The 13,918-nt window shown below is 48.7% G+C and overlaps 2 protein-coding genes across 3 annotated transcripts in view; one reads left to right on the top strand and one right to left on the bottom strand.

Moving 5' to 3' along the window:
* Nucleotides 1-13,918, bottom strand: part of Dock1 (dedicator of cytokinesis 1) — a 502,179-nt gene that overhangs the window by 227,126 nt on the left and 261,135 nt on the right. The window lies entirely within an intron of this gene.
* The window catches only part of Insyn2a (inhibitory synaptic factor 2A), a 53,255-nt gene continuing 45,889 nt past the window's right edge, over nt 6,553-13,918 (top strand). The window contains exon 1 of the mRNA XM_021168434.3: nt 6,553-6,700. The gene's annotated coding sequence lies outside the window, so the exon portion shown is untranslated. The remainder of the gene's footprint in view (nt 6,701-13,918) is intronic.

The raw sequence follows: 13,918 nt of genomic DNA on the forward strand, positions 1-13,918 counted from the left end.
GACCTTGGAGAAACTGCTGATTAACATCTGTGGAAAGTTTGTCTCAATATATTTCATAGCCTTCCCATGAGGACTGAAGCAGACAATACACAAAGTGTCGGGGCACAACATGCTGCAGGCTCGTCACAAGAGTGGAACATCATACGCATCTTGTGTGAAGAGCCTAGGGTACAGGAGAATTCCACTGTCTTCTTCCCATGCTCCTGCCCCCTCCTGCATGCCTAGGAAGGCTAGGGACAAACAAGGACAAACCAGGCAACTCCTATGCTGGATGTTGCAAGACAAGTGCCACCCTGCCCTACTGTGACTTCAGGCCTCCCTGCAATGCCCCACGCTGACACCCAGCTTCTGTCCAAGGACAGACTTCAGATGGAAGTACAGAGGACAGCGTTACACAGAGTGGACTGGAAGACATGCCCTGAAATTTGAGAGCAATTTTTATCCCTTTTTGACCCAGTTCTGGTTAAAGGTGTCATCTTTGGCCTGGGCAGATGAGCTGCTTTACAGAAGCTGAGCCGCAGCAGGCTCAGAGAGATGGCAGCAAACACTGAGAATGGCTCTGGAGCCAGCTACCTCTGTAGCAAAAGGCTTACTCCTTGGATTAGACATGGATGGTGAGAAACCCAGGCTGAAAAGAGTGAAGCCAGCCAAATGGCTACTGCAGGCTTGCTTCCTCAGTGAGTCCTGGGGTGTGAGGGGAAGGGTGACTAACCTAGAAAAGGAAAGCTGGGGTTGTTTTGTTTTGAGGCAAGGTCTCACTCTGTAGCCCTGAATGCCTTGAACTCCTGCCTCAGCCCCCAGATAGCCAGGATTACAGTCATGAACCACTGTGCCCAGCTGCCTGAGGATTTGATGAGAAGCCTGCACTTGTATGTCTGGGAGAGTGCCAGGAGGACATGCCCACTCCATCCTTCCTCACCAAGCACAGCTGCTGCAGTTGTTAAAGGGAGGCTAGAACCACCAGCATCCTCTTTAAAAGGGAAAACATCTCATTTCCTTAAGTTCTATTTGCAGTGATTGGTTTAGGAAACCTGGGATTTTCACCGGTCTTCTAGATGCTCAGCCTCTCCCAAACTAATTAGGTTAGCGGCCAATAAACCATCTCTGGTCTCTCATATTGGAATGGAAAGAACTAGGGGGAGTAGCATCAGAGGGTGGACAAGTGGCTCGCCTCCAAGAGGGTAAGATCCAGGGACCAGGGCAGTAGGCAATTGTGGGTAGGGAGCGTGACAGAGATGGAGATGCAAAGAGATACAAGTCCAGGAGGCAGAAGGTAGGTGACAAATGGAATGTCTGAAGAGGGTGCCTCACTGGTCTTCTGGGCTAAGGGGAGGCCTGGTTGCCGTGCATTTTGAGCATTGTGTTGGTCTTGTTCTTGAAGAGAAAGCAGAGCTTGCATCTGCTACTGCTCCCACCCAACAGGGGCTCATCAAGGCAAGCTCCCTCTCCTGCACTATGGGTTGACCATGCCTGCAGCTGGAGGAGGGAAACCACTCACCACAGACAGTCCCACCTTGAGTCACTTGAGAACATTAAAGTAGGAGGTGGGAAAATCATCCCCAAGTGAGCTGTGTCACAGGGGCACCTGAGAGTCAGGAGGGCCAGGGTTCTGCAGCAGCCCCCCTGAGAACGTTCTCACCCACAGCTAAGTGAGCAGGGAGGCTGCAGAGCCCTTCTTTGCCCTTTCCCTTGGGTTTGGGTTTCAGCGATGAAAGCTCATATCACTGACAATAAGCCCCTTCATTTACAGAGACATATTAGAAGGCATGGTGAGTACGCAGTGACAACACAGACAGACCAAATGCAAGGAGATGACAGGACACCTAGTTCTAATGGATGTACAAGGACACCCGCAGGCTCTGTGTAATTAACATCCAACAGTAGCCACCAGCTTCATACCAAACACCACAAACATCCCTGTGAATGAATCCTGTGATACATACTCCCTTTGTATGTATGTATGTATGTATGTATGTATGTATGTATGTATGTATGTGAAGTGTATGGGCAGTATGCCTGCATATATGTCTTGTACACTGAATGCATGCAGTGCCCTCAGAGGCCAGAAGAGGGCGTCAGCTTCTCTGGGATTGGAGTTACAGACAATGTGAGACTTGAGAGAGCTGGGAATCAAAGCCTGGTCCTTTGTTAAGAGCAGTCAGTGCTCTTAACCACTGAGCATCTCTCCAGCAAATTAGTGACATACACTCTCGTTCTGCATGATGTTCCCAAAAGTCTTCTGGAAGGTAATAATTTGTTGGTGGTTGTTTCTAGATAATCCTCCACACTTTGATAAGACCAAGAAATTCTTAAGGTTACTTTCAGTTTGGAATTAAAACTGCTCAGAACATTCTGGAACACACACACACACACACACACACACACACACACACACACTGCAGTTTATCATACTATTGGTTTTGTTTTGTTTTTGAGACAGGGTCTTTGGTAGTCCAGGTTTGCTTCCAACTTGCTATATAGCCAAGGATGACCTTGAATTTGTAATCCTTCTGTATTGACCACTCAAGGACTGAGTTTGCATGCATATACCACAGGGTCTGCCTTCTGCAGGCTGAGAATGGAACCCAGGTCTGTGCATTGCTAGCCTAGTACCCCAGTAACCCAGCTACATCTTCTGACCAATTCACTGGTTTGGAATTTCAGGACTTCCAGGAAGTCAAAGGAGTGGACTCTGTGTGGGTGAGGCAGCATGAATTTCTGTGTAGTTTTATTCTCTGGCTGCCTCTGCCTGTGGGAAATCTCTTTTTAAAATGGCTATTTTCTCCTTTGCAAGACTACCTTTTGTGGCGAAATTCTGAAGCAAAATCTAAGAAACCAATTTATACCTAATTGATTCCTAAAATGAGTCTACTTTCTTTTTTCTGGGGAAGCTAAACATAAGGACTCATTATAAACCCTTAATATATACATCTGTTCTGTCCACACAGAAACTATGATGCAAAGAGCATCTGTGGGCAGCAAGAAGGCCACAACTCCTCCCCCACACAGCCCCAAACACAAGGCTTGCTTGAAGGTTCTGAGCACGCTGGTGCTCATGGAACAGTCCTCCCTAGTCAAACGGCACACACTCTCATCAATATCTCAATTTGTGATGGCGGACTTAGTGATGCAGTAGGCAAATGCAGTCATACATTTTATAACAGCAGGAGGTACACCAATGGCTTGCTTATTACCGCAACAGAATTCATGAGACTTCTTTAAGCGACTTAAAAGAGGAAGGATTGTTTAGGTGTGGCCTAGAGGTATTAGTTCATCAAGGTAGGGAAGCTAGAGTTGGGCAGGCTGCTCCCAGGTGGTAGGAGCGACATGGCAGTAGATGTATTCAGCTGGGACTTCTCGAACCTCTGGTAGGGAATGGGATGTGGAATCCAACTAGAACCCTCAAGGACTAACCTTATACCCTGACCCCTGCAACCTACTTCCTCCAGATAAACTCCACTTTCCAAAGCTCCCACAACTTCTTCAAGCGTCTTCATCAGGTGGGGCCTAAGTGAGCCTGTACAGAGGCATCTTAAATCCAAAGCAGGATAACAATAAACCTAGCAACAGCTGAAGTGACTGGACAGCTGGAGAACTCAGAGCAACCACGGCTCAGCTAAACATCTTCCAACCTGGCGGCCATAGCATGTCATCATTGCCTCCTCTAGGTAGTCCCTGTGGGGATCATCACTGACACTGGCCCTAGAGACACCTAACCAGTTCACAGCGCCACTTGTGGCTGAGCTCCAGCCTCCTCTGCACACTTTTCTGTCTATCTGATTTTACCCCTGGACCTCAAACCCAAACTTTCTATTCTCAATGGTGCCACTCCCACATTGCCTGACAGATATGCAGTGACATACTTAAGACATTGGAAAAGGGGTTTCTAATCTTATGGATTTACGATAAGGTAAGATTTACAGAAAGTTTTCTGGACAGAATTCCCAAAGATGTAAGAGCACACCTGAGGAAGGGGGCAGCGGGAGGCATGTCAGGCAGGAAGTCTTGCCATCTGCTGTTACACAGTCCCATCCTGCACAGCCCCTCTGGCTTCTAGCTGGGTAGCAGAGTCTATTCACGATTGCAGGCTGTCCTAGTCAGAGTTACTGTTGCTGTGACGAAGTGCCATGAACAAAGGCAACTTGGAGAAGGTTTGATTCACTCCCAGTACCAAATCACTCCTCATCATTCAAAGCAGTGAGGGCAGGAACCTAAGCAGGGCAGCAGCCGCAAGGCAGGAGCTAATAGACACCATGGAGGGTCCCCCTTACTGGCTTGCTCCTCATGGCTTACTCAACCTACTTGCTTACAGAACCCAGGACCGCCAGCCCAGGGATGGCAGCACCCACGATGGGCTGGGCCCTCCCCCATCAATTGCTAATTAAGAAAATGCCTTTCAGCTGGGTCTTATGGGGGCATTTTCTCAATTGAGGTTGCCTTTCTTTTAGATAACTCCAATTTGAATCAAGTTGACATAAAAGCAGCCAGCACACAGGCCCTTTTCCCAGCCAGATCCCAGCAGCCTCCAGGCCTAAAGACATAAATGGGCTAGCAATCAGAATTGGGAGAATCTGGGTCCTAAGGGGCATTTTAAAGAGTGGGAGGGACAGAGTCTAGGTTCTCCAGGCTTGGTGTTCTCTCCCTAAACTCCAGGCCAAGCTAAACATCAGGGAGGGCCCTGACCTGCAGCAGGGTGCTTGCAAGATGAGATACTCCAGTGGAGCTGGGGCAAGCATCCACCTGCAAGCTCAGGCTCTTCCCTGATATATGGCTGGGCCTGGTGGTATATCTAGAGAAATCTTCTTCTACCCAGGAGCATGGGCATGTATCTCAAGGGCTAATGAGACAGGCAAAGGGAAGATATTTTAGAATGACCTCCTTCTGAAACGTGTGGACACATCATCTTACATAGACAATGCAGTATCTTACAGAAAGCCCTTTGAAAGAGCTGAAAGTATATATAAAATAGAGAGCTGGGCTCTATCAGCCCACTGTATGAGGATAGAGCAATGGAGTGGCCTGGAATACTAAGATGGGTTACAGGGATAAAGTGATACATAGGAACAAACCACAGCTTGTCTTCTGTCTGAAAGGTGTGCTTGTAGGGATGTGTGATTAAGAGCATTTCCCATCTGAATTCCCAATTCATTGGCCAAAGCTTACCACCATGTTATCGGTGGGGGCTACTTTCCAGTATGTCCCAGGTAGGGCTGGGAGACCTGTATGCAAGAATACTTAGTCCCAGTGTCTGCTACTCAGCCCTGCTAGGCATCTGGGAAGACCCTGAACCTGCATCAGAGAGCTCACAAGACTCTGGTGGAGTTTGGGGTATATGCTGGGAATTGTCCTCTGTTCATGCTAAAGAAATCTCTTTTCCGAGTTTATTTAACTCTGATCAAAACAAACACAATCACACAATCTCCCACTGCCTCTCTAGGGGGTGAGGGACAGAGGGACTAGGAGGTCCAGATGAGGAACAGTGGAGATGCCTGCTCTGACATGTCCACAAATTATCAGGATGCAACAGAGCTGATAGGCAGGCAGACACTCTCTACTTTGTCCCTAGGCCAATAAACAGGTCTGCGTTTCAGTCCTTATTTGAGGGACAGACTCCTGGTTGATTACAAACGTAAAAAAATGCAAGAGAAACCTTCATCTCTAGTCTCTCCAAAGACACATCTGCAGGTGAGGGGGCGGGCGCCTTGCCCAGATGTCCACTCCCATCTAGGGTATTAACTACCCAGCAGGGGTAGGTTGGTTGACACCACCGAAAGCCATCAAGCAGGGTTTCCTATAGACAGCCCCACTCCTGAAGAAGAAATCAATAGGGTCCCCGCGACCGCGACCGCCTGAGGTGGCTCCTGGGTAGACTCAACAAGTTCCAGGGGCCCCGCAGCGCCGCCTGCAGCTCAGAAACCCTAGGATGTGGCTGAGGAGCTCCGCGCACAGGCAGCAGCCAGCGGCTGCTTCCAGCACCTCCTCCTTCTCCTCCTCCTCCTCTTGCCCGCGATCCGTCTCTGGCTGGAGGGGCTCCTTCACGCGCCCGGCCCCCGCCCCACGCACGCGGCCTGGCCCGCCCCCGCCCCACCCCCGCCCCACGGGCCCCGGGGCTCCGCCCGCCTCGGTGGCAGGCGAGCGCACAGGCGACTGGCGCGCAGCTCCCGGTGCCCTCTCTTCAGTCCTCTGGCCGCTCGGCTGCCTAGAGTAGCCGGGACCTGGTGCCTCGGCCAGGACTCCCCTCCCGCTCCCTCCCCGTCCCCGCCCCCTCCTCCCGGCCCCGGCTCCCGGATCTCGCCGAAGACAATTGCAGTAAATGAGGACATCTGAGGAGCACGGAGCCGGGTGGCTGTGGCTGGCTCCGCCGCGCCGCGATCGGGCGAGCGCGCGGGCGTCCCCGGAGCCGGCCGAACCACTGCCTCCCCGTGCGCGTCGCTGAGCAGGAGCCGAAGGGACTCGGGCTGCGGCGCGGGGGCCGGCCGGGCCGGGCGGGCCGGGCCCGTGGCAGTGGAGGGGGCGGGCGGCGGGCACGCAGCTGGCCAAGTCTCCGGAGCCGAGCCTCCTTCAGCGCGAGCCCGGAGATCCTTGCCGTGGATGCTCTGCTCCGAGTGCTCCGTGCCGCGCCAGGCTTGCCAGGGTCCGCGGCAAGACATGCCCGAGCCAGGCGCTGCACCGACCTCCACTTATCAGTAAGCAGCCAAAGGTAAGCAAAGCCCAGCATGCCCTCCTCCTGCACCCCAAGCCCTCTGTACTTGACCGCTGGCAGATAGGCGCAGACCCTGGCTCTTGCGCACGCAATAGCCCCTAAACTGGCTTCGCCTAGGTCCGGGACGGCGGGTGTAGCCCAGTGTAGACCCGGTGGCGGGCAGCGGCGGAGGTGGGGGGCGAGGTTACGCAACTGCATCTGGCAGGACCTAGTCGCCCAGGGGCATCTGGCAACTTTGGCTACAGTCTTGGAGGAGCGGGAATATGATGTCTATTCTAGACAAACGCCACAGCCTTGTGAGCACAGGACATCCTTGGCCAGGCAGAACTGGGCGGGAGGGGGTGGGGGGCTCTGGGGACGACCATCTCCCTGGAACGTTCGAGGTTTTGAAAGTATTATCCAAACTAAAGCGAACTGCCAAGTACAGTACAGCTGATTAACTTCAGGGAGATGGGGGGAATAAGTCTGAGCAGAGGGGCCCTGCCGCCTGCCGTTGAGCAAAGACCGAAGCAGGAGAGAAGGCAAAAATGCCCACGTGAAATGTTGGTCTCTTCTCTTGGTTACGGGTATAGGCACCTTCTCTGAGCTGGGGTCTGTACCCTGCTGAGCTTCCAGGTGCACATGCCTGACCTGCACAATCGTGGGAAACCTATGCTGCGGATCCTAGGGAGCTAGTGAGGGCAGGAAAGAGGAACGAACAGGGGCCAGCCCCAAGCAGGGGCAGAGACTAGAGCCCAAAGTCAAGAACAAGACTCTGCATCTTGCTTGTTCATGCTCAGGGTTCCAGGCTGGCGTCTCTGCTGCTTGAAAAAGAAAAAGGAGCCTCTCCCTGTGACCTCAACATTCTACTACCCTGAAAATATGCCACAAGGAGATGGAGCCAGTGATAAAGGGATGCCAGAAGTGGGGGAGGAGAGGCACCCCTGGAGTAAATAAGGAAGAAAAATGGGTGCCTTTTACTCTCTGCAGATCAGGGCTCAGGTCCCTTCCCCTCTCTTGGTGCAGGCCTGGGGCTGGGGGACTGGCTGCCCTGTTGGACTCATGAGCTAGAGGCAGCAGGAGAAGCAGTTGAATTTGACCTTGTCTGCTTGGGTGCTGAAATTCTGCCGAAGCATCCCGAGGTGAAACTGGCAAGAGTGGGAAGGAACTTTGGGCAAGCCCTGCCTTGGCTAGGAACCCATGAGATCATTTCAGAGCACCAAGTCAAGGGCTAGCACAGGGTTGAGGTCAGTAGCTTGAAGTCTTTCTCTTAGAAAATGACTTGGGGGGTGGGGGTACTCTTTCACAGCCTGATCAGGGCTTGATCAAGGTTACAGGGCTAGGGACCTGATTAAAAAATACCATTCAGATCATAAAAGCTGGACCACCCCCCATGAGTAGTTCATAAATAAGAAGGATACTGCCTTATGAAGCTGACGGTAAAGGCTGAACAGACAGTAATCATTGCACTTCGCAGAGGCGGAACATGCTGGGTTTTACTATTCATGGTGTGCTATTTCTTACACTCACATCCTGTTGAATGTTACTTTTCAAAGTTCATATTTATCTTTGCAATTTTTTGCAAGCATGATTAGCAAACGTGCACAAAACAGCTCAAAGAGAAAAAAAAAAAAGGAAGTCTTGCCATCTGCATACCTTTCCAATTATTAATTTACTGTCCGTGTTTACTCTCTACGTGAGAGGGTACTGCGCTCCAGGATGGGTTTATCGGATTTGAATTTGGTGAAGAAGCCTAGCATAGCATAGCAGGATTTGGCATCGATTATGGGAGCGATGGAGTTCTGTTTTCTTCATTAAATTCCTCTTTTCCTTTAAAAGGTGCTGATTCAATTTAATTTTTTATTAATCTGATGCAAAGACTTGTCTTTAAAGACAGGATGTCCTTGAGAAGCAAAGCAGGTCTTAAGGTGACAACAGTTGCTGTGACTTTCTGCTTTATTATCGTGATTAAGACACTGGGGTTTTGACATAAATCAGGTCCATTATTCCACTGAGAAATATAACTAGTGGTTAAGAAGCAGGCTAATAAGGCAAGCACTAGAAAGCTCCAAGTGAGCCTTCAGGAGGATCACTGAAGATCCAGTCATCCTGCTACCTCAGTTTACCACGGAGAGCTTCTATGCTGTCATAGTTATTTTGCCCTAGGAAGAGGCATTTTTTTTTTTTTTTGACTTTTGTCTTTCCCTTTGGAGATAAAAATTTAAGAGCTACATAAATAAAAGAAAGGCCTGTGCAAGACAGGCACGCATCTCCAAGGAGAAGCCGTACACAGTGGAGTGAGATCACTGAAAATACAGATACCAGGCTATCCTGTGAGGGGCTAGGATATCCACATTGCTAGATATTTGTATCCTCCGGTTTGCTCCATTGCTTGGCCGCCTCACTGAGAGAGACAGCTACTGAGCTCCCTTGTAGAAGCAGAGTCCTTGCTTTGGCCAGGCTACTTCTCAGGCAATAAGGTTGAGAAATGATTGGAGGCATAGCGCCGTGAAGCAGTTCTCAGGGCAGGCCTTGCTGTAGAAGGGCAGGAATGGAGTTGCTAAGGGCCTTAATGCTAACACTCTGGCCCAACCCACCGGAGACCTAAGCAGATGCGTAGCAGAGAGGCTGTTAACAGATCATCTGGGGCACCGCACCAATTATACAGAATGGAGGTGGCTCATGTCCTCCAGGGGATGAAAGGCCATGAGGACTCCTGGACACAAGAAGGACTGTTTTCCACAGCTCCTTCAGAAACATGACAGCTGCGTTCATCACCCCTGGACCCTTTGTAACTCCAGAGACCTGCGTTCTCCAGCCCAAAATTAGCTGACATAATTTATGATGTGGAACCTTCATATTTGATTTTAATATTTCATGGCATTATGGAGTGGCTTCAATATTTCAAAGCAAAATTTAATATGATTGGTACGACATGACAACACACCTATCTCCATGAGCTTCCAAGATGTCTGGAGAAGCCCTTATCCAAACTTAAATTAATCTATCTTTATGTAAATACTGTAAAATATCGTGACCTTTAATCAATTCACTTAAGGTGTTTATCTTATACCTTGAGGACAGAATACAGATTTGTGTGAGCTACAGATTTGGATGGCTCTGGCAAATTCACACAAGCAAGTTGTCTGGATGATGTCGCATACTAAGGCATAGAGGGCTTAGGTGTGAACCTCTCAACCATGTCTGGGGAGGTAACTGTTTCAGTCCCTGAAGGCAGAAGACAGGGAGGTGTGTCCAGGCAACCAAGATCCTGGCCTCAGATTAAGAAACAGTAGAACTGCCACATGCCTTTAATCCTAGCACTTGGGAGGCAGAGGCAGGCGAATTTCTGAGTTCGAGGGCAGCCTGGTCTACAGAGTGAGTTCCAGGACAGCCGGGACTACAAACAGAAACCCTGTCTTGAAAGACCAAAAAAGAAAAAAAAAAAAGAAAGAAAGAGCAGAACTTCAGAGTCATCTCCTTGTGGTCCTCAACCTGGATCCTAAGTCATCGGGATATTCAGTATGAATTGGAGACCCAGTTCAAGCCAGGCATGGGAGAAAAATGAACTTGAATATAGAGAAAGTAGAATTAGGAGACAGAGAAAGTGTTGTGTTTCTAAATCACTCTGTAAATCTCTTGGAGATAATGCGGCTTCACAGGGATGTGGGGAGAATTCTCTTTGCAGTAATCGTTGGGATATTGCTTTTGCAGAGTATGGAGCTAATAGTTTAAAGCACTGCATACTCATAGATATGTCCGGTGGCCACATCATCCTGGGATTAGGCAGACGGAGAGAGAAACGACGAGAGAAGCTCATCCATGCAGAATGGACAGTCAGAGAAGTCCCACTATTTTAACCACTGAAGAAACAACAAGAGACAGTGATATTAACAGTATGGCAGAAGGCTCCTTAAAGTTTACATTGGAATTACTATGGAAAATTCCAGTTCGAGCTTTGATAATCTAGCCTAGGGCAAAAAATGAAAGCAGCAAACTTCGGACGAAGGGGGTGGGGGGAGCTGCCGAATGCTGACCACATCACAAACAGCTCTGCAAATGAAGGTTGATTTCTCCCACAGAAGCAACAGGGCAGGCTGATGCTGAGGTCTGTCTGTCAGCTGCTAGGTAGAGGAAAGTCTTTGAGGAACAGCAGACCCATTGCCAACTTTGTGTTTCTAGTCTAGGTCACCAAGTGACATGGATAGCTTCTACATTGTTCTTGGGGGAGTATCCTACAATGCTCAGCTGTCCCTTTTGAAAATCTCTTTCACCTGTTTGCAGCAGTTAGATTCTAGACAGCTCGTAGAATCGGCAGCTTGCTTCCTGAGATCTGCTTGCTTGTTTTTCTAGTGTTTTTAGCAATTTTGGAAATTGACTGGAACTATAAAGACGAGGCTCTTAGAAAGAGGTGGACATAGGCAAGGTAGACAGATAAGCAGATGGCAGACAGGACCAAGAAGGAGGAGAGTTACAAGACTGAAGCAAAGGTGTACAAGGAAATTGGGTCCAGGAGAAAGAGAAGAGGTGACTAGGATGTGGCAAACAAGAGAATCAGGGTGGGAGACTACAGCGTGAGTGAGTGACACCTTGGCTGACTTCAAGGGTCAGGGTGTGAGAGGATACTGGGTCCAATATGTACATACCGAGGGCTCGAGACACCAAGAATGACAGGCAAGAATGAGAAGTGATATTTGGGAAAGCTTTGGGTTTCAGAATCACAGGTTGAAGCCACTTTGAGAAAGAGCCAGAAGGCCAAGGTGGGCCTCATGGGATGCCTGTAACAAGAATGTATATTATGAGAAGATGAAGTGTTGATAACCAGACAGAAGCCAGAGAGAAGGAACCAGAGCCCAACTGAGAAGGTATGATAGGTGAGAATTGACTAGGGCAAATGGTGGCTGGTAGCACTGAGGCTGGATCTAGAGGCAGGCAGCTATGACAAAAATCATCAACAGTAGAATCCTTGCAACATGGCACCTGGTAGAGGACAGATTAACATTCAGCCTGGGGTGGGGGGTGGGGGAGGTGGGAGTGGTGTGGCTCTAATGAAAAGGGAGACAGCAGGGGGATGATTACCTGGAATAAGAGTCTGAATATTCAGCTGGAACTACTACTTGAAAGAGGGAGGAGGGATGTTTGTTTGTTTGTTTGCTTGAAGTCACTTCTAACCTAAAGCATCAAGAATGCTTTCAAAGAGGGAAGAAAGGAGGGATGGACCTGGTGACTCACAACTCAAAGAGATCCTTAAAGGAAGAAACCCTGTACTACCAAGTAACAGGTGCTCAATGAATATTTAATGAGGCCATTAACTGTAAACCTAGTCAGTAACTTTGCTGGAAATCCAGGGAATCCTGGCTGGAAGCAACTCCTCAAGCCTTTTTTTTTTCCCCTAAGAGAAGGACGAAACATCATGATAAAAGGTGATAAAAGGAAAGACAATTGTCCTTAAGTCTAACCATGCCTTATTTAGAAAAGAAAGAAATAGAGGGGCCAAGGGGCTGGGTTTCCTCCGCCCAGCTCACAGTCAGGATCTTCTTGGTTAAGAAATTCACTTGGGTAGAGACTGAGTTTTTAAAGGAAGAATGCCTTTGAACTGACTAACCTTGAGAAACAAACCAGGGGAAGAGAGAGCACAACACTCCAGGCCTTCACTTGGATGAAAGCTCCCACACCCAAGAGCTGACATTCCTAACCCAAGGGAATTTTTGTTAGAGTTCTACCAGCTTGGAGAGTTCACCAGGCCAGGCTGAGACACCCAGTGTCTGCCTTCATACCTGGAACCTCGAATCTCAGTTTGACATTGTGACACCAACGTCCTTGTTCTCTGTGCCAGACCCATGGATTTATCACTGTGGTTTTAAAAGTCTGTAGAAGGTGGTCCATACAGATCCCTTCCTCTCTCCCCTATCTTCCGCCTTGAAACCACTCAACACAAACGGCTACATTCCTCTGATGATGAACTGGAGAGGCCCATAGCTAGAACCCCACATCCAGGATTTAGTACCCCAGAGAGTTGCTGGCATGTTGCAGGCGGAAGCATGGAGAGTTGGGAACTTCAAGGCTACCAACTTCTTATTTAAGCCCTCGCTTCCATTCACTTTGCGAGACCATTTAGGAGCATGGTGTTGCGAGTTCTTCCAGCCAGTTGTCATATGTGGCTGTTTGAATAGTGGTTGTTGGTTCAATGACTTCACTAAAATAATTTGTGCCTTCATTTAACTCATTTTAGTTCTGGTATTTGCGTGCCCCTTCACAGGTAGTCCATTAGCTCGCCTCTGAGTGCATCTCCACTTACTGTGTCTATCAGAATCACTGATGTGGCAAATTTATCCAGGGTTATGCAAAGTAATGACATCACGGAATCTGTACAAATGTGACCCAGTCTTCCTCAGCAGGGTTGACACCTCATGAGGTGTGATCAAGTGCTAACACAGACACACACATTAATAATAAATTTTTAAAAATTAAAATAAAAAATGAAGTAGAAGAAATCAAGGCATTAGGGAAGAAAAATAACAGAAGGCACAAGCTAGTGGTGTATCTTCATAACTGCACTATCAGAATGAGCTGAGGAAGCCAAGAATGGTGGTGCACTGACAATTTTCAAGCAAGTGGATCTCTGTGAGTTCAAGACTAGCCTGGTTAATCAAAGCAAATTCCAGGAAAGCCAAAGCTATATAATGAGATCTTGCCTCAAAAGCAAAAAGCAAAACAAAATCCAACCTATATATAATGGTCAGAAGAGTTTAAAAATACATAATCTCTCCAAGTCTCCACCCTCTATACACTGATTTACCAGGTTAGGTGGGAACTGAATATATGGTCTTATTTATTTATTTTTTTCTTACCTCCTAACCCACAGTGTGCCATTGCTGAGAGCTTGCAAGCCCAGGCTTCAGCCCTCAAGGAAAAGGCATGTTTTTTTCCTTCTGCAGTAGGACAACCTTCACCATCTTTTCCTCTCCTGCCAAGCCAGACAACCTGCTTTAAACACACAGACACACACAGACACACACAGATACACACTTCATCAATACTCAGGTCTCTTCCAAAGTTTCAAGAAAGGCAACAGGGAAAGGGTCCCTGAAGGACTGAGTGAGATCTCTATTTCTACTGTATCCCTTCGTCTGCAAGGAGACCTCACAGACTCCTGCCACCATCAGTCCTGCTCACGCCCTGCCTTGTGCTCAGGGACCACACAACCTTTTACTCTGTTGTTCTCTCTCTTCTTGC

The sequence above is a fragment of the Mus caroli genome, unplaced genomic scaffold (assembly GCF_978045245.1).
Source record: "Mus caroli unplaced genomic scaffold, Mus_caroli_1 scaffold_8, whole genome shotgun sequence".
In the NCBI taxonomy this organism is placed as follows: domain Eukaryota; kingdom Metazoa; phylum Chordata; class Mammalia; order Rodentia; family Muridae; genus Mus; species Mus caroli.